General features: G+C 36.7%; 1 protein-coding gene and 1 long non-coding RNA gene across 4 annotated transcripts in view; one reads left to right on the top strand and one right to left on the bottom strand.

Annotated features, from left to right (window-relative positions):
• LOC146395790 (uncharacterized) overlaps positions 1–1,391 on the top strand; it is a 60,887-nt gene extending 59,496 nt beyond the window's left edge. For both annotated transcript variants that reach the window (XR_014830613.1, XR_014830612.1), the window contains exon 4: positions 20–1,391. This is a non-coding gene — a long non-coding RNA (uncharacterized LOC146395790). The remainder of the gene's footprint in view (positions 1–19) is intronic.
• Positions 1–20,077, bottom strand: part of DPP10 (dipeptidyl peptidase like 10) — a 1,405,335-nt gene that overhangs the window by 950,050 nt on the left and 435,208 nt on the right. The window lies entirely within an intron of this gene.

Raw genomic sequence — 20,077 nt, 5'->3', positions numbered from 1 at the left:
TCTTCTGTTGCGACATGAGGAGAAATTCTAATGTCAGTGTAGAATCCTCTTGCAGATGCTATGATTGCTCGCTGAGTATCCTTATCTCCTTTTGCTTTCCTTATATTTAGGATGCACATGACTAGGTGCATGCCAGTGAATTTGGTGGCAGGGTTGTGGCCACTTAGAAGTCTGGCCCTTAAAAGTATTCCATGTTGTCTTTCAACACTCATTCCAAGTGTGGTGAGATTATGGGCACACATTTTTAGATGACAGAACCACAAGGCAGAGAAGAGCCACTGGTTTACTCACACTTGATTTACATGAGAGGAAAAATAACATTTAATTTGTTATGGCAGTGAGATTTGAGGATTTATTTGCTATCACAGCAGTGCTTATTGTATTCCAACTAAAACACTAATTGCTACTATAAGTAGGCTGCTATTGTATCCAAAAGATACAATAAGTGGCACTGTTTTAGGGACTGAGCAGTGAAGGATGAGGAGATGTTATCAGAGGTTAGGAAAATAGTGACTATTTTATGGTAAAACCATATCTTCCAATAACATGGGTAGCAGGTCATGTGAGAAATAAAATATTAATGGCCATTGACCATACTACCCAAAGCAATCTACAGATTCAATGCAATCCCTATCAAATTACCCATGACATTTTTTCACAGAACTAGAACAAAAAATCCAAAATTTATATGAAACCATAAAATTCCAGAATTGCCAAAGCGATATTGAGGAACAAAAACCAAGCAGGAAGAATAACTCTTCCAGACTTCAGGCAATGTTACAAAGCCACAGTCATCAAGACAGTGTGGTACTGGGACCAAAACAGACATACAGACCAATGGAACACAATAGAGAACCCAGAAATAAACCCAGACACCTATGGTCAATTAATCTTTGACAAAGGAGGCAAGAATATAAAATGGGAAAGACAGTCTTACCATCAAGTTGTTCTGGGAAAACTGGATAGCCACATGTAAATCAATGGAGCTGGAACACACCCTCATGCCATGCACAAAAATAAACACAAAATTGCTTAAAGACTTAAATGTAAGACAAGACACCATGAAACTCCTAGAAGAGAATATAGGTAAAACATTCTCTGACATCAACCATACAAATATTTTCTTAAGTCGGTTTCCCAAGGCAAAAGAAATAAAAGCAAAAATAAACCAATGGGACCTAATCAAACTGATAAGCATCTGAACAGTGAAGGAAACCATAAAAAAAAAAGGCAACCTACAGAATGGGAGAAAATAGTTTCAAATGATGCAACTGACAAGGGCTTAATCTCTAAAAGACACAAACAACTTATACAACACAACAGCAAAAAAACAAAAAACAAAAAACAAAAAACAAAACAAAACAAAAAAACTACCACCCAACTGAAAAATGAACAAAAGACCTGGATAGGCATTTCTCCAAGGAAGATATACAGATGGCCAACAGGCACATGAAAAAATTCTCAACATCACTATTAGAGAAATGTAAATCAAAACTACTATAAGGTACCACCTCACACCTGTCAAAATGGCCATGATTAACAAGCCAACAAATAACAAATGCTGGAGAGAGTGTGGAGAAAAGGGAACACTCCTGCACTGTTGGTGGGAATGTAAATTGGTACAACCACTATGGAAAACTGTATGGAGGTACCTCATAAAATTAAATATAGAACTACTACCATATGACCCAGAAATCCCACTCCTGGGCATATATCCTGACAAAACTCTCCATTGAAAAATATTCTTGCACCCATATGTTCATTGCAGCACTATTCACAATAGCCAAGACATGGGAACAACCCAAATGTCCATCAACAGATGTTTGGATTAAGAAGATGTGGTATATATACACAATGGAATACTATTCATCTATGAAAAAGAACAAAATGATGCCATTTGCAGTAACATGGATGGAACTAGAGACTCTCATACTAAGAGAAGTAAGTCAAAAATAGAAAGACAAATACCACATGACATCATATATCTGGAATCTGATAAATGGCACAAATGAACCACAGAAAAGAAACTCATGGACTTGGAGAACAAACTTGTGGTTGCCAAGGGGAAGGTAGAGGGAGTGGGATGAGTGGGATGGACTGGGATTTTGGTGTTAGTAGATGCAAACTATAGCATTTGGATTGGATAAGCAATGAGATCCTGCTACATAGCACAAGGAACTCTATCTAGTCACTTGTGATGGAACATGATGGAGGGTAATGTGAGAAAAAGAATATATATATATATATATATATATATATTTCTACTTGCTGTACAGTAGAAATTGACAGAACACTGTAAATCAACCATAATAGAAAAAAGTAAAAATCATAACAAAAAAAAATCTTAGTGACTAGGAAATGAGAGCTTGACATCAACTGACAAAATGCTTAAATTCCCCAGGACTGATTAGATTAGATGGATTTATGGAGAAAGTGATCAGCCTGCCACTAGAAAAGCCAGAATGTTCTGGCAAGAATTAAGCAAATGAGTAAAAAAATATTTTATTTTGTAATTAATATGTTTTGATTAAAAACAAATATTTAAAAATCAGTAAATATTTGTGTGTGTATATATATATATACATCTATAATCTACATGTCTATGCATATATATTTATATATTTGTGTATATATATATATATATATATATTGTGTATGCATGTGTGTATATAGCTATGTATGTGTGTATATAGCTCTTAGCCACAGTTCTGCAGACTCAGTCAATGTGCTTTAACAGATTGGTTTTGTGTCACTTATAATAAAAGAAAAGCAGTACCACATGAAACACAAATTTCTTGCTTCCATAGGACTAAAGAGGATTTGTGATTCTGAGTACAGCAATTCTCAACTTTCTATTGACCTTCTATAGTTGCCATTGATGGGATATTTATTATATGTCAGGATTTGAGCTAAATGTGTTATATGCTGCAGCTCATTTAATGTAATCCTCCTAGCAGCATAATGAGATAAGGAAAACTTGTTGATGTGAAAACTAAGGCTCAGAGAAACCAGCTGGCAGCTTCAGGGTACACACCTAATGCAGCCTGACTTTGAATAAAGCACAATACAACAACCCAATTTCAGTGTCCCAAATTATCATGTCAAACACTCCACTTATACGTAGAGAGGAGAAAGAATTATGCTCATTGCTTTCAAGCTTCTCTTATTTTTTGGGGGGAGGTGTCTGTCTCATTGCTAAATAAGATGTTTTGGTACTCAAGAGAAATAATGTAATAAGATAAAAGGTTTTTTTGTTTTTTTGTTTGTTTTTCATTTAGAAAAAGATAAAAGGTGTAAGAACCTGGAAAACACCTAGATAAGTTAATTGAAAAAAGTCAAAATTTTCAGGCAGGTAGGGTCTGTTTGTTCAGCTTAATACATTTAGTTTAACAAAACAACAATTTAGAGTGTGTAAACACAACCCTTGCATCATAGATTATCTTTTCTACAAAGGCTATCTAATGTTTCTCTCAAAGGATTTAGTAAATCATGTGTATAATCTATTATTACAAGATTTATAGAAAATTATGCCAAATAAATATGCCACAGAAAAATTCAGCTGGAGGAGTAGAATGCTAGGATTTTCATCAATATGTCTAATAAATAGTCTTTGTGTTTCTATAACTTTGAATGTGTGAATTTTAGTCATTTTAACCAAAAAGTAAAATGAAAATATCATATTTCCCGAAATTATAAATCACTGTATCTGTATGAGTCTGTATGTTCACACATATATATGTATACACATTCACACAGTGTGTATATATATATACTGTTTTCAAGGCTACATTTTGTTTTAAAATGTCAGTAGAAGTTATTCAAAGTTTAGAGATTTAGGTCACTTGAAATTTCTTAGAAAATAGAAATATACTTAGATAGTCTTAATTCATGTCATTTTTTTTTTTTCGGCAAGAAGTATAGAGATATATGGAGTTCCCGTCGTGGCTCAGTAGTTAACGAATCCGACCAGGAACCAGGAGTGGGGGATTCGATCCCTGGCCTTGCTCAGTAGGTTGGGGATCTGGCATTGCCATGAGCTGTAGTATAGGTCGCAGAGGTGGCTCAGATCCCGCATTACTGTGGCTCTGGCGTAGGCCGGCAGCTACAGCTCCGATTAGACCCCTAGCCTGGGAACCTCCATATGCCGCAGGAGCGGCCCTGGAAAAGGCAAAAAGACAAAAAAAAAAAGTATAGAGATATAGCATGTTAGAACTCCAGATTACTCTCCATTTTTCCATTCATCTAGGCATACATATATTGGGTTTTAACGAAAATTTCAAATATTTGCTAATGTTCCTAGATATCTCTGTAATTAGGAAAAATAATATTTTCTTATTTACCCTAAGTTATATTTGAAGGTTCTTTGCAATTTGGACAAAAGATTTTATGTCAATCTAAAATGGTATCACTAAGTTAACCCTGAATTTATTATTAGGGTTGTCGACCTAAAACCAAGTCATTCTTGGGCAGATTCACAGAACAAAGGGAGAAAAAATAAATAATATTAGGTGTTTTGGGGTGAGTTCCTATGAGAACTGATTAACTTTAAGCAGTAAGTAAGAAAGCATCTAGAAAGTTCCTTTCTAGCCTTCTTTTATTGGTACTTTGGCAATGATGGGGGATGGAATCCATCATAAAGTGTTACTCTGAGCAAGATCTGAGAAACTTCTATTCTGTTTAAGAACATAACTTTATATGACTTAATTTTAACTGTAAAATATAAGGATATGTAAAAGTATCCTCCCATGAACTGCCTTGAGTGTTTCACAGCCTAAGACCAGCTCAGCTCTGGAAAATGAGGGGAAAAAAATGAGTTTTAAAAAAATCATAAAAACCAAATTTAAGCAAAAGATGCCACTCATTTAAATGGACCCAAATGAGGTTCTGAAATAATTTCAATCTTGAAATGATAAGAATCTGTAAGTATAAATAGAAATTTAGAAAAGGAGAGGGAAGGGGGCCTAAGTCAGACAGCATCAACAAGGTAGTCTCTTTTTTTGCCTTGGTTAAATTCATACGTACCGTTAAAAATGTTCTCCTTAAAGAGAAAGGGAAAAGCAAACCTTATCTGGACACATAACTAGTCTTTTTAAAAGTCTTCTTGCTGATAAACTGTTTGAAGTATCAATGTGATATTTTAGAGAAACTGTACTTCTCTGCAACTTAATTTCCAATTCCATTAAATCGATTTTTGATCTCTTCCTTTGATGAGCTTAAGGTTTTGCAAATTATGTGTGGATATCTCTCTATAGCATCTGGGTTTTTTTTCCTCATGCTTTTTTCTACAAACCCAGCTTTTCCAAATGATCTTTCTTTGCTAAAACACCTCAGACTGACAGTTTTGGCTAGCGACACTTGATGCTTGTAATTAAAACTTAGATAGATAACTATTTTCTGCCATAAAAAATAAACATAGTTTCTGCAAATTGAGTCATAATGATTTGCTTTACAAAGGTCTCTATTTCTGACTTGGTCCTAGGTTATGGAAAAACTCAAAGCTAATTTTCAGTTTGGTGGCTCTGTTCATAAATGTGAAATACTGAATTGCTGGATATTTGTCCAGTTTCTCATTCCAAATATATATTACAAATATCTCTCATGGTGAAATATGAAACACAAATGCATAAAGCTTGTATACAGAGAACTATTTTTAAAGGTATGTTTTAGCAAAGAACTTTTAGTATAAAAACTTGAGAAAGCAGAGACAATGGAGTGCTGTGACTATAGCATTAATACTTTTTATTTTCCCATTTCTTCTATGACCACATAAGATATGCTTTTTAATGCCATATCATCTATTTTTAATAAAATATTTCTGATGTCCTTGTAAAATATAGCAAAAGATGTCTTTACCCCGATGTCTAAATTTTCCACTGCAGGTAGAAAAATAAAACATTTCATTAAAAGCTCTGCAGATGCCTAACATGAAAAAATTGGCTTGAACAATGTTTGTTACTGATTTTTTTTTAGTAGTAAACTGATTTGAATTTAGGAGTTGCCATTGTGGCTCAGTGATAACAAGCCCAACTAGTATATATGAAGATGCATGTTGAATCCCTGGCCTCACTCAGCGGGTTAAGGATCTGGCATTGCCGTGAGGTATGGTATAGGTCATAGACATGGCTCAGATCCCACGTTGCTGTGGCTGTGGCATAGGCCAGCAGCTGCAGCTCTGATTCTACCCCTAGTCTGGCAACTTGCACATGCCCCAGGTGCAGCCCTAAAAAGAAAAGAACAAGAACAACAAAAAAATAAAGCTGACTAATCTATTTGGTTAATGCCATGTAAAGAGTTAATGCTCAAATCAGTTGCCTATTTAATACAAATTGAGTTTGTTTCTATGTTAATACAGTAAAAATGATTCTCTATTAGACCAAAGTCATTTATAACTTATGGTTATTAAAGGGGAAGAGTTGGGGGAAGGGAAAGATTGGGAGCTTTGGATCACAACAGATGGTCAACAGGGGCCTGTTATACAGCTCAGGGAAATCTACTCAATATTCTATGATAATATATATGGGAATGGATATGTGTACGTGTATATATATATATATATATACACAGTACATATATATATATATATGTATGAAACACTTAGCTCTACAGGAGAAATTAATACATTGTAAATCAAGTTCAACAAAAATTTTAGAAAAGAAGTCATGTATAAACTTTTCCCTATATGTGGCAAAGATATAGGAAAATATCCACTAGGATGATGAAATTGACAAAGGATAAAAGTCATTTTAAAAAACAAGATGTTGGAGTTCCCATTGTGGCACAGCAGAAACGAATCTGACTAGGAACCATGAGGTTACAGGTTCAATCCCTGGTCTCACTCAGTGAGTTAAGGATCTGGTGTTGCCATGAGCTGTGGTGTAGGTCGCAGATGCAGCTCAGATCTGATGTTGCTGTGGCTGTGGCTAGGCTGGCAGCTGTAGCTCCAATTGGACCCCTAGCCTGGGAACCTCTATATGCCACAGGTATAACCCTAAAATGAAAAAATAAAGTAAAATAAATAAAAATAAGATGTTGTTACATCTTCCTCAATTTTAAAACAATCCCATTCAACAATTGAAGTTACTATGAGTCCAGCATTATGTGTACAGGGTCTGAGGAGAAGTAGGGGAGGCACATTCATGGAAATAATTCAATGCAGTGAGTAATATACAAACAGAGAAAGAAAAGCTAAGAGGCTATGATACTTTCTAAGGCAGGACTAAATAGAATGTGATTTACCCAAGTCCTGAGAGGTGAGTAGGAATTTTCCAGCTGAAAGAAGGAAACTAGGATAGATAGGCTAGGGAAAAAACATGGCTAAACAGCACAGTGGTTAGAAATCACTTGGAATATTTGTGAAATGCAAAGCAGGTTGACTGAATCTCAGTATAAATGGGATAAATGAATGGGAAAGAGTGTAAGTGAGGTGATGGATAGCCACATTACGAGGGTTATAAATACCATATTAGAGAGTTTGGCATTATCTTCTGGGCAATAAAGGATGACTAACGGCTTATAACATGGGACATTATGTAGTCATATCCGCATTTATAAAGAACATTCTGATAGGGTTGTGAAAATTAAACTGGAGGTGTGAGAGACCTGGCTGGGCCAAGAGATGACAAAGGAGGCCTTTTCAAGAGACATCCCAGGGAAAGATGGCAATCAAAGGCAGTGAGAAGTAGCCAGCTGTTCATGGGCCAAAAACAGTGAGAAAAAGAAAAAAATGAGTCTGCCTCTGTTTTGTAAATAAGTTCATTTGTATCTTTTTTTTTTATATTCTACATATAAGCAGCATGATATGATATTTGCTCTTCTGGATTACTTCACCTAGTATGATAATCTTTAGGTCCAACAGACATAGAAAATAGACATAGTTACCAAAGGGCAAAGTGGCGAAGGGTGGGATATAAATTAGGAGTCTGGGATTAACATATACACACTACAATATATAAAACAGATAATCAAGAAGGACCAATTGCATGGCACAGGGAACTATATTAAATATTTTGTAATAACCTATAAGGGAAAATAATCTGAAAAAATACAGATCTATAAATACTGAGTCATTGCATTGGACACCTGAAACTAACACACCATTGTAAATCAACTACACTTCAATTTAAAAAAAGAGAAAAACATTGATGGATTCAAGACAGAGTGCAATAGTAGCTTAAACTCAATTGCTTAGGAGTATGGAAGAGGAAGGCACTCTGTGAATTCTGAAATGGATTTTTTATTGAGGAAAGACATTATTTGCTATTTCAGTATTTCAATAGGTTTTAGAAAATGTGTTGTAAAACCAGCTATTTTAGTGACTTTTTAAATAAATAAAAATAGTGATAATTGTGAAGCAAAATAAAATATATTCCTCTCTTTAAAAAGACATATATGTCCACTCAGACCAAATTCTTATATCCTCTGTGTTAATGCGTAAAGAGCTGCATTCATTAGTAATTAATCTATTTCTACAAAAGACCTTAGATATGTACATTTTTCGATTCAGATCCCCCATTTATAAGCCTCCTGTCCTTTTTAGGTCTATTTTTTGTTCTCTCTTAAACATGTTTATATCACTCTATTGCATAAAAATTTTTATGCCCTGAATTATTTGTTCATTTTCTCATCTTAAAAAACCAACTAACCAACCAACAACAAGAAACCCCTCTTCTTTGTTCCTCTCTGCTCATTTTCCCTTTCCCAACCTAGACAAGTCCATTCCATCCCACGTCACCTTAGACATTTCAATGGCTAATTTCCCTGTGAAGACTTCAATGGTTGTGTTGGTCTTAAGCCTTCTTTCACTTATTTTTAAACTCTTAAATTTTCTGGAGTGTTTTTAGCTCACCAGTCATCACATACTGCTTTGTACTTGTGTTGTTTTATGCATTTATTTATTCCACAAATATTCATTGAATGCCTTATTCATGAAAGGCAATTTTATATGTACTTTCCATCAATTCCATCTAAACAACAAGATCTTTGAGAGGAAAAACTGATTATAATTCTTTGTAGTCCCACCCCAAACAAGTTAGTGCACTCAGTATATATTGACTCCCTATTTGGGTGCATGTATAAATATGTGTTGTATGTAAGTGTATATGAATATAATGACAATATATGAATATATAGACAATATATATGAACATATAAGATCGTTGGCTCAAAATGAAATCACTCATGCTAAGCTCCATGCTACCAGAGACTTAATTATAGCTTTGGATTTCCTAGAAATGGAATTTTAAACCAATCAATCAGCAATCTTCTGATCAGCACTAATTAGAAAATCTGCACCATAGACTCCTGTCACTTCTAAAGGACAGTAACTTTTCAACAACGAATCTGCTTTTTTGCCCACTGTAATTTTCTTGTTCTTGTTCCTTTCCATCTACAAGTCTTTCATTTTGTACAGTTTCTTGGAGCTACTTTCTATTCACTAGATTTGGTGCTGCTTGATTAAATCAGCTTTGCTCACATAGATTTAAATATTTAATATGTCTCAGTTTTATCTTTTATTTATCTATCATTGAATTACTACATACATTTAATTATATCACCACACATTTCTATAAGTTACAAGGACAGAAAAAAGTTCTAATAAAAATAATTATTAAGCTTATGTGGAATTATGATAGTGTATATAAAATTGATGTTATGTTTGTCTTAAGTCAGACTTTTCCGTATAACTAGCCTTTTGAGAATATCTGATCACTGTCAAAGGATGAAACTTACACTATGCTCCAGTTTACCCCACTGTCTCTGAAAGAATTGTGCATAGTTATGCCATTTGTTTTTTCAGAAAGAGCACGTAGGCAGTGAAATGTCAAAGTAAATAGAAAAAGCAAATATCATTTTGACTGTGACAATAAAGAAAGATGAATAAATAAGGAAAGGCAGATTTTTCTACAAAGTGAGAAACACAAAGCCACTGTATGCATGAGTAAAAGTCTGCTTTTTATTATTGTAAAATAAGAAAATGGTGACACAGAAGGTAAAATTTTTTTCTCATAGCTGAAAACCCTGTTGCCAGAGGAGGGAAGTAAAGCTGCTAGCTGGCCTTTGAAAGGCAGGAAGGTTCAGCAGGTAATCAAAATATCGACTGTGTTGAGTCATCAGCTGTGCTGGTTCTAGGCACCCCGGCCCCTCTCCCTAAATAGGAATGTATCTTTTTATGAAATAAAAAACATAATAAAATGCAACTTTTGATATGTGAAGAGACCTTAATGGATTAAACACACACAAATTAAAAATTAGGTAGGTAAATTGATTTGAGGAGACAACCCACCAATTGTCTGGATGTGGACAATTACTAACTAGCTGATGGCCTTTATTTAGCTTTAATTAGATATTGAGCAGCAGTTGTGGCCTTGTCCTCCTCACTGGCAAGGATCACCAAACTAGTGCCCCAGTTTCTTCAATACCTTCATAGACCAATCAGTACCTACAACTGACTCTCTCTTACATAGAGCTTCAATTATTGGAATATTATTGAATCATGTTACCTGAAACATATCCTATCCCCCGACAGGCATTTATTATGGTTGGGGTGGTCTAATTTCATAACAGTTAGGATACTTATCTCTCCATATTACCACAGCCTAGTCATCTTTCTGTTCTCTGCCATCCTCCCATGGTTCCAATTTTGATGATCAAACAGGTTTTTTTTTTTTTAAATCGCTGCACCTGTGGCATATGGACATTCCCAGGCTAGGTGTTGAATAAGAGCTGCAGCTGCTGGCCTAGCTACAGCCAGAGCAATGTGGGATCCAAGCAGCATCTGTGACCTGTGCCGCAGCTTATGGGAATGTCAGATCCTTAACCCACTGAGCAAGGCCAGGGACTTCCTCACAGAGACTAGTCAGGTTCTGAACCCACTAAGGCACAATAGATACTCCCCAAACACATTTTTATTTTATAAACTTTTGTTTAAATCACTTCAATGAAAATCAAGTTTCTCCATTTAGAGTCCAGTCAATACAATTAAACTTGCTCATCATATGAATCAAATGTGTTAAAATACATTTCTGGAAGTGATGCCATTTACCTAGCCTGTCCCTTCCAGGTACCATAATACTAACCAGTTAGAGTTTACCTGACTCAGCTCTTCATCCTACTAAAATGTTTCCAAAATTATGTATGCCACAGTGCCTCTTCCTTGAGGAAAAATACTTGCTAGACTATTAAATATAGGCATTCCTACATATTTATTTCTATTGTAATATTTTCCATGCCTATTAAAACCTTGGAAATATCAATAATATTACTCTAAATAAATAAATTGTTTTTATTACATATTAGCCAAGCCAAATTCACTTGTTTTATGCTCTAGGGTCACAATTTATTTTTCTAAGATGGCTGTATCCATATTTGATCATATGTGGTGCCACTTGGAGAAACAGTCTCTTGGCCACAATTTCCCAAAGTTCAAACTTTAAACACTAAGTTTTAGTTAACAATTTCTATGCCTTTTGCAATCTCTCTTCTTAATTCATGCATAAATTTCACTCTATACCTTACATATGCCGTAATAATTCTAGCTAGCAAATATTTATCCCTTAAAAATGTTGGTTTTCTATTTTTCAAGACAGAATTTTGATCTGCTTATTTCCAAATGCTCTGAGTTTTTTTTGAATTACTGCGGCCATTGGGAGGTGTTTGTCTCATTTTTTTTAAGAAGAGTAATTTTAAATTTGAAGCCAAAACAGCTTTACAGATAATAGCAGCACCATGATAATTTCATTGCTACACTGTAAGGCATCTCCTTTTCTCACCAGGAGAAGTGATAGCAATTTTACTATTGTTATCTTTTTTTTTTTTTTCTTTTTAGAGATGCACCTGTGTCATATGGAAGTTCCCAGGCTAGAGGTTGAATAGGAGCTGCAGCTGCTGGTCTGCACCACAGCCACAGCAATGCCAAATCTGAGCAGCAACTGTGACCTACATCGCCGCTCATGGCAACACCAGATCCTTTAACCCACTGAGTGATGCCAGGGATCAAACCTGCATCCTTATGGATACTAGTCAGGTTCTTGACCCATTGAGCACAGTGGGAACTCCTATTTTTACCTTCTTACACCCTACATTGTTTAGGCTATACAGAGTAACATGCGAAATATACATACTGCCACTAAATACTTCAAGGTCAATGAACTGAATATATCTTCAGACTTACCACCTATTTAAAAAAGGTAAATTAATATTAAACAGCATATATCTATTTACCTCAGATACTGAGTGTGTGTATGGGGTGGTGGGGACATAAAATTCATGCTTCAATGAATCCATTTGGGTCCATTTGGCCTGCTTTGCCTTTGATATGAATTGTATGCCTGTGAATTCTGTTTGCCTTATTTTCATGGGCTTGCTGGCTGAGTCATTGGCCAACTGGAACCCAGGGTAACCCCCCTACTAGGTTAACTTATTTGAATTATGTATATCATATTCCAGATAACTTTTCTGGCTCCTAGTACTTCCCTCTTTTACGGCATTTTCTGCCTGTGAGAAAGTCCCAGATATTAAATGTTAAAGTCAAACTAATTATATTCCTGGAGAAGACTTTAAAGGGAAAGAGAGTCAGTCTTAGGAAGCCTACTGGGAAGATCCTTGATAGATTTTATGGCAACAGATGAGGTTACTAAAGCTCCTAGCAGAACATGTGCATCTCTGAAGTTTCTCATAACTGCATTCCTCTTCAGTGGTCTACTCTTGATTTGATGATGACCAGATCTGTAACAAATGGAAATTCCCAGGCTGGAGTCAAATCAGAGCTGCAGTAGCAGGCCTATGCCCCAGCCATGGCAATGTCACATCTGAGCTGCATCTGCAACCTACATCACAAGGCTTCTTAACCTGCTGAGCCACAGCAGGAACTCCAACAATAGAATTTTTATTGGAGAGGATATAGAGCTATCTTATAAGGCTATTTTTTTCCTGGTTTTCTAAAATTTTATTGGATACACATTTCCACATATTTATCTGGCATTTGGTTTATGAATGCTAAAAGTCAAGGTTTTTTACAGAATGATTCACTTTTTTTCCCCACAACCAAGGCATGAAGAGGTTCTCATGCTGGAAATTGAACCCTCACCACAGCAGTGACAATGCCACATACTTAACCTGATGAGCCACCAGGGAACTCCACAATGATTCACTTTTTGACCTATTGATACTATTTCCAGAGTCTTCCTAGCAATGACATAATTTCCCAATATTCTTTTCTTGAGCCAATATTCTTTTTTTAACTTTATTTTACTGATGTACAGTAGACTTACAATATCGTGTTAGTTTTGGGTATACAGAAAAGTGATTCAGATAGATATATATCTATATAAATATACTATATATATATACACACATACACACACACACACACACATATATATATATATATCCCCCTTTGGCCAATATTCTAAGTAAGCTTCTTTATCATACTTATTTCTTAAAATTAAAAAAATAAAAATATAATAAAGCTGTAGTCTACCAAATATCTGAAAAAAAAAAAAAACTCACTGAATGCATTGACTCTGAAAGCTATCTGAAAATGTCAATCAGCCTTTGCCTAAGCTTCACTCTAGGGAATCATGTATTTATTTCTTTGCCTTCTATAGAACTGAATCAAGGTTGGAGCCAGTAAAGACCCCTCATTATCATTGTCATTTTGAAATCTCATCTTCAGTTTTGATGGACTATCAAAATTATGAGGCTTTCTCTCAGTCTTCCAAATGCACCCAGCTCCCCACGTTATCTACGAATCTATCATCAGTATGTGTTATTATCTCAGTAAGTGAAGAGGAGTGTTGGATTAAAATCTCTACACTCTTAACACTCTTGCTCTTAACACCTAGGTCATAAACACAGATTGATTTGGGTTCATCCTATTATCCCTAGTATTCTTTTATCCTCTCAGCATTCCGCATGGAGGCTGCTGGAGCTAAAACTCCACTGAGAGTTTCCATGTGTGGAAGCTAGGAAAAGGCATCAATTAATAACTGCAGGCAGCTACTCGGTTTTGAAAGAAATAGAGAAAGGATTTTTATTTTTGAGAAGCATTATTCCTCTGTATTGGAAAGCCATCTTGTTGTCATCCTGTATGCCTTCCCCCCACCCCCCCAAATTTATTTGCCACCATTCCTTGCCCTGCTCTGAGTCACCAGAGGCTGCCCTTCGCAGGCTGGGTTTTTGTGAAGGTTGATATTTGGTTGGGTTCAGCTAATGGGAAGTATTACCAGGACAATAGAGGACAAGAAAGCGAGAATGGGGTAGTTTTTCCTTTCTCCCTTCTGGTCATAACATCTCCTTTCTGGAAGTAGTTGAGCCCTCCAGAAATATTCTTACCTCATCCACTGTCCCACTTGGTAGTACTCCAGTAACACTATGTTATTCCCTTATCCATTAAGACCTGGGCAGAAGGTGAGGTACTAGCATACTAATGCCTCCACATTGCTTGTCTCAGGGTACCTCATTGTCCCCTGTGTGCCCCTTAACCCTGAGCCAGTACCCTCCCCAGCCATTGTCACCCAGGGGCAAGGATTTGGGTCTTGTTATCAGTCTAGCTCTACCAGCCACAAAACCTGACACCTAATAGATCCTTAAAAGATATCAATACTGGGAGTTCCCATCGTGGTGCAGTGGTTAACGAATCCGACTAGGAACCATGAGGTTGCGGGTTCGATCCCTGGCCTTGCTTAGTGGGTTAAGGATCCGGCGTTGCCGTGAGCTGTGGTATAGGTCACAGACGCGGCTCAGATCCCACGTTGCTGTGGCTCTGGGGTAGGCCGGCGGCTATAGCTCCGATTGGACCCCTAGCCTGGGAACCTCTATATGCCATGGAAGCGGCCCTAGAAAAGGCAAAAAGACAAAAAAAAAAAAAAAAAAAAAAAAAAGATATCAATACCGCAAGTTCAGTCTAGACTATGAAAACATTGTAGGATATTCACTTGTGTTTGCTGCACACTAGTTATAGTTAAAACAAAGATGGTGCATAGACCTTGGTACCCTAGGTCCTAGGATTATCATTACCTCTCACTCTCACCTTTGAGGTGTTAGAGCCAATTCTCTGACAATCAAATTGTTTCATCTGACAATAATACTATCTTTTAAGTGACTTTGTGATTATCACACAAGAAAAAATAATAAAAACACCTACACTGTCTCTGGCACATTGAACTTAATCCTACGATTCTTGCTTCAGGATGAATGTATTCTCAAAATCTGGCTATCCTCCCTCTTTCCCACAGAGTAATAGAGCTGTTAAAAAAAAAAAAAAGGCTCAGAATGGCCACTCAATCAAAATTACCAAATGTTGAAAAGGTCAAAGCAGTATAGCGCACCTTTATAATTCATAGATTATTGAATGCATTAACATTCTCATCTCTCATTCTTAAAGAAAAGATTATAATAAGGACCCAAAATGGCCACACATTAATTCTCTCCCATGACAATTGTTATTCCTTTTCTGGGAAATGTATAAATGTAACCTCTGCTGACATTGATCTTCAATTTGGATGCCATACTGTGCCTTTGGTTTTGATAACAAATGGATACTCAGGAGGCAAGCGATAGGAAACATGCTAGATGCTCACAAAAGAAAAAGGCTTTCACTTATGCTGTAGGTTCATTTCATCCAAACTGGCAGGTTTAGAAAATGATGTAATTGACATCCCTACTTAAAAGAATACTTTGAGCTTTCGCAAGGCTGGGCTGGGCTTTTTACACAGGCTTTAAACAAGCAGTCAAGCATCTGTTTCCCAAATTAAAGACCCGAAAGACTAACTGATGTGAGTTAATGATTACAATGTCAAATATTTCGTTGTAAACTGTTGGATCATTTTCAGCTCAATCAGTTTTATTTTTATTTTTCATGATATTTACAGGGATAACATAGACTCATAACCGCAGTCTGCTAGAATTATAAAGGGCTTTAGGGATCTCTTAGATCATCTTTCTTATTATATAGATGAGAAAACTGAGGACCACAGAGAGTAAGTGCTTGTCTAAGGTCACAGAGTTAGTTGGTGGCTAAGACAGAATAACACTGAAATCAACTTGAATTGTAAGTAGACAGCCATTGAAGTCATTTCATACAGATTCCATTTGATTCTAAATTTCTCTTAAGAAAGAACTTAAAATAACTATAATCAGGGAATTATAAAATAAATTCACCTGAAGACAACTATAAAAACCAGGAAGGATAAACACTTTGGTATTTAAAAGCTATGTACCTGAAACCTCCTACAGAAATGTCCAGCATTTCACTTCCTTCCCTCTAGGAGCTACTTGGACCAAGATTTTGCAACATTAGGCAATATGTCACTCGAATCATTTCAAAAAGCAGCTAGTTATTTGGAGAAATCAAATGTATAATTTGATAAGATATCAAAGTATAGACTGTTGAAGACATCTGGTACAAAATACGCAATTTCTTTTTTTTTTTTTTTTGCTTTTTAGGGCCATATTCGTGGCACATGGAGGTTCCGAGGCTAGGGGTCCAATCAGAGCTACAGCTGCTGGCCTACACCACAGCCACAGCAACGCAGGATCCAAGCTGCGTCTGAGACCTACGCCACAGTTCATGGCAGCGCCAGATCCTTAACCCACCAAGCAAGGCCAGGGATTGAACTCACAACCTCATGGTTCCTAGTCGGATTTGTTTCTGCTGTGCCACAACAGGAATTCCAAAATTTGCAAAATGTTATACCTTCACTTATTAAGGAATGGTGTTAACATCATAATGGGGGTTGGGAAGGATGGGTGCAAATAGTAGAAAAGACTCATAGAAATAGCATGGCATGTATCCTCTAGGCAAGCATATAATCCATAAAAGAGGTGGGTTGGCATCTAATCCATGTTCATTCCAATGGATGTTGAAGGTAAAATGACCTTGTATTAGAGACCACAGTCCTAGGTGGCTGGTTTCAAAGATCTGTAATAGGACTTATAAAAGTCCTTTCATTTTGGCAGATTAAGAAGAGATTTCATTTTGCTTGACAATAGTCCAAAAATACAAACAACAAAAAAGAGAAATATTGCTTTCAAGTGATTAACCTTCATTAACAGGAATATGTTAGATTCTTCTGTTTCCTGTTTTTGAAGATAAGGAGGCTTGGGTTGTCCTGGCAATGAGGGAATTATGCTCTTTGGTTTCTTCTTCCCAAACATAAGACTTTACATAGTTCTGGAGGTTTATTCCTCTGGCATCAGGGTAAAAAAATATTTTCTAATACCTCAAGACTCTGGTTGCCTTCATATGGATTGGCTTGAGTTGGATAAACCCTGCTGTTAATCCTGGAACTGTTCTGACCTATTTCCTTAAGTATTAAAAGTACACACCCTGAAAGCTTCTTTGATGTTTATTTTCTGTTGCATTCACATATTGTAGAGGTTATAAAATTCTAGCGTAAATGTAGACTTCCAAGATGCAATCTTTTGTCATCTGCCTTACCTACTAGTAGCTATCGTGCCAGTTACTTTTCATTTGTTATCCTCAGCACCCAATGCAAGATCCATTTCCATTCCTACTTGTTACATGGAAAACTTGGCTTCCTAGGCTGCATATGCCAGTGCTCTTACCTTCTGACTTCCTGTTGGGTTTGCCAGAGTGGAAGGAGAGAATTCTTCCTGAATTTCTTGCAAGAGTCACATTTCTTTGTAGCTAGAGCTCCTGTTGGCTGGCCTCCCCCAAGGCCAACTCTCATTGGACTCTGGTAATACAATTTTCTTCTGTACTTTCTTCTGGTCAAAGGGTTGGGATGATTTCCAACCATTGCTAGCGCTGGAATGCCTCATATTTTCCAAGTGGTTTCCTCACCTTTGTCCTCATCTCTGAATATAATACTTTTATATCTTCCTTAACTTCTCTTTGGTTAAGCCTTTTGTGTGAGCCCTTTGTTTCTTGCCAGGACACTAGGTGACAAGCCGCTATCACCATGTATCCAATCTCTGTCTCCCATTCCGAAAATTGCTCTTGATGGCAGAGAAGGCAAAGGCTGCCTCACTTTTGCTAGGGTAAGTCCTCAATACTCACTGAAAAGCCATGCAATTGGCATCTGATTGAGAATGCTAATGGATAGCACAGGATGTAGACTGTCTTGTATTACTGAAATCTGCCTTCGAAAACCTCCAGCAAAATGATTTCAGCACCCACAGGCTGCTAATGAGCAAGAATCACTCATGCCTTTGATTTGGATGTGATGTCCAATGCATTTATTTCAGAGCCAGAAAAAAACAATGACATTCACAGTTTATACTGGGCTCAGATACCAACAATAAAAACATTACTTTTTTTTTCACATAGGACTGGCTTTTTTGAAGTCTTTGTGAAAGGGATTATGCGAGGGATTCATAATCTGCAGGAATACCTGATCATGCCTCTCTGATTGCCTCCACAGGATATTGATTTTCCATAACTAAAATCTGTAATTTTCCATCAGAAATTCCATTATTTTTGGTAAATTATTTATCCATGTGTGCAAAAATGATTTCTCAGATATTTGGTACTACCCTGCTCTAGCCTTTGCTCTAGGAACTGGGAAAAATGGACTTGAACAATAAATCAATAAACAAATTAATATGTTAGCTTAAAATATAAATGTATACACATACCAAGAAGGAAATAAAACAGGACAATACAATTACAAGAGATAAGAAATGAGGTCCTGCTGTTTAGCACAGAGAACTATAGCCAGTCTCTTGGGATAGACTGGGTGGGTCACTTTGCTCTACAGCAGAAATTGGCACAACATTGTCAATCAATTATACTTTAATTTTAAAAAATCAACCAAAAGAAAAAAAGAAAAAAAAAAAAGAAAGATGCACTGGAGAGACTTTCCATAGAGTGATCAAGAATGGCCTCAGAACCCATTCAATCTGAGACTAAAACGGCCAAGAAAATCCAGATTCGGAAAGGTCCTAGTGCAGGGCCAGCAGACTATGGTGGCCTGTGACCCAAATTTAGCTCATCCTCTGCTTTTGTAAATAAAGTTCTATTGGAACAGAGGAGCAGAGTCATGCTCATTTGGTCACGTCTTGTTTGTGACTGGTTTTCTGCGACAGTGATAGAGGTGAGTAGTTGAAACATGGCTCCCCAAAGGTGAAAATATTTACACCTGACCTTCTACAGTAAAAGTTTGTTGAACTTTGGTCTTGGGGAAGGCTATTCCAAATATAAAGAAGGCCTGTTCAAGGGTTTAAGATAGGAACCAGTTTGAAGGTCCATTTGACTGAATCGCAGCATGTGAGGTGAGAGTGGATGGAAACTGCCTGGGTGTACAGAGTTAAGACTATAATAATCAGACTGGATCTCATTCTACATGGTGAATGAAGCCATTTTTAATTTTTACCAGATAGTGATTTATGTTTACTTTTACAGTGCCAAACACATTCTAGGAGATGTGTTTCCCTATATAGCTTTTTATCTTATTCCTCCAAATAAATATCTAGCTGGATAAAATAATTGGCCTCATTTTAGAGGGGAGAAAAATAAAACTAAGAGAATTTCAGTCTCGTCAGAGATCAAAAGGCAAGAGGCTGAAGTGGGAACTCCCCAAATCCAAAGAGGATGATGACTATATGATAAATGAGATTTCCGGAGTTCCCACTGTGGTGCAGCTGAAATGAATTCAACTAGAAACAATGAGGTAGTGGGTTCGATCTCTGGCCTTGCTCAGTGGGTTAAGGATCCGGCATTGCCATGAGCTTTGGTGTAGGTCATAGATACAGCTTGGATCTGGCATTGCTGTGGCTGTGGCACAGGCCAGCAGCTGTAGCTTGGATTAGACCCCTAGCCTGGGAATCTCTATATGCCACGGGTGCAGCCCTAAAACCAAAAAAAAAAAAAAAAAAAAAAGAAGGAGAAGAAATGAGATTTCCATGCCTGCACACCTCGCTGGCTCTCATATATGGTAATGATATAATTGAGGGAGTAGAAAGATAGTCTGTCCCCTTGAATGCATCTTCTGTGTGTTTAGTGATGCCTGAAATTCCACTATTAGGAGGTCAATCCTTTGGCAGCTCTACCTAGGTTACAGAATAATTGTTCCCATTCACTGTGTTCATTTAGCTACTAAATTTTGTGAAGAACAAT

This window comes from Sus scrofa, chromosome 15 (assembly GCF_054392235.1).
Source record: "Sus scrofa isolate SSC_HxYL_T2T_F1_AM1 chromosome 15, Sscrofa_HxYL_maternal_Yorkshire_Landrace_v2.0, whole genome shotgun sequence".
Classification (NCBI taxonomy): domain Eukaryota; kingdom Metazoa; phylum Chordata; class Mammalia; order Artiodactyla; family Suidae; genus Sus; species Sus scrofa.
Note: the sequence above shows the minus strand (reverse complement) of the source record. Positions and strands in the feature narration are given on the sequence as shown.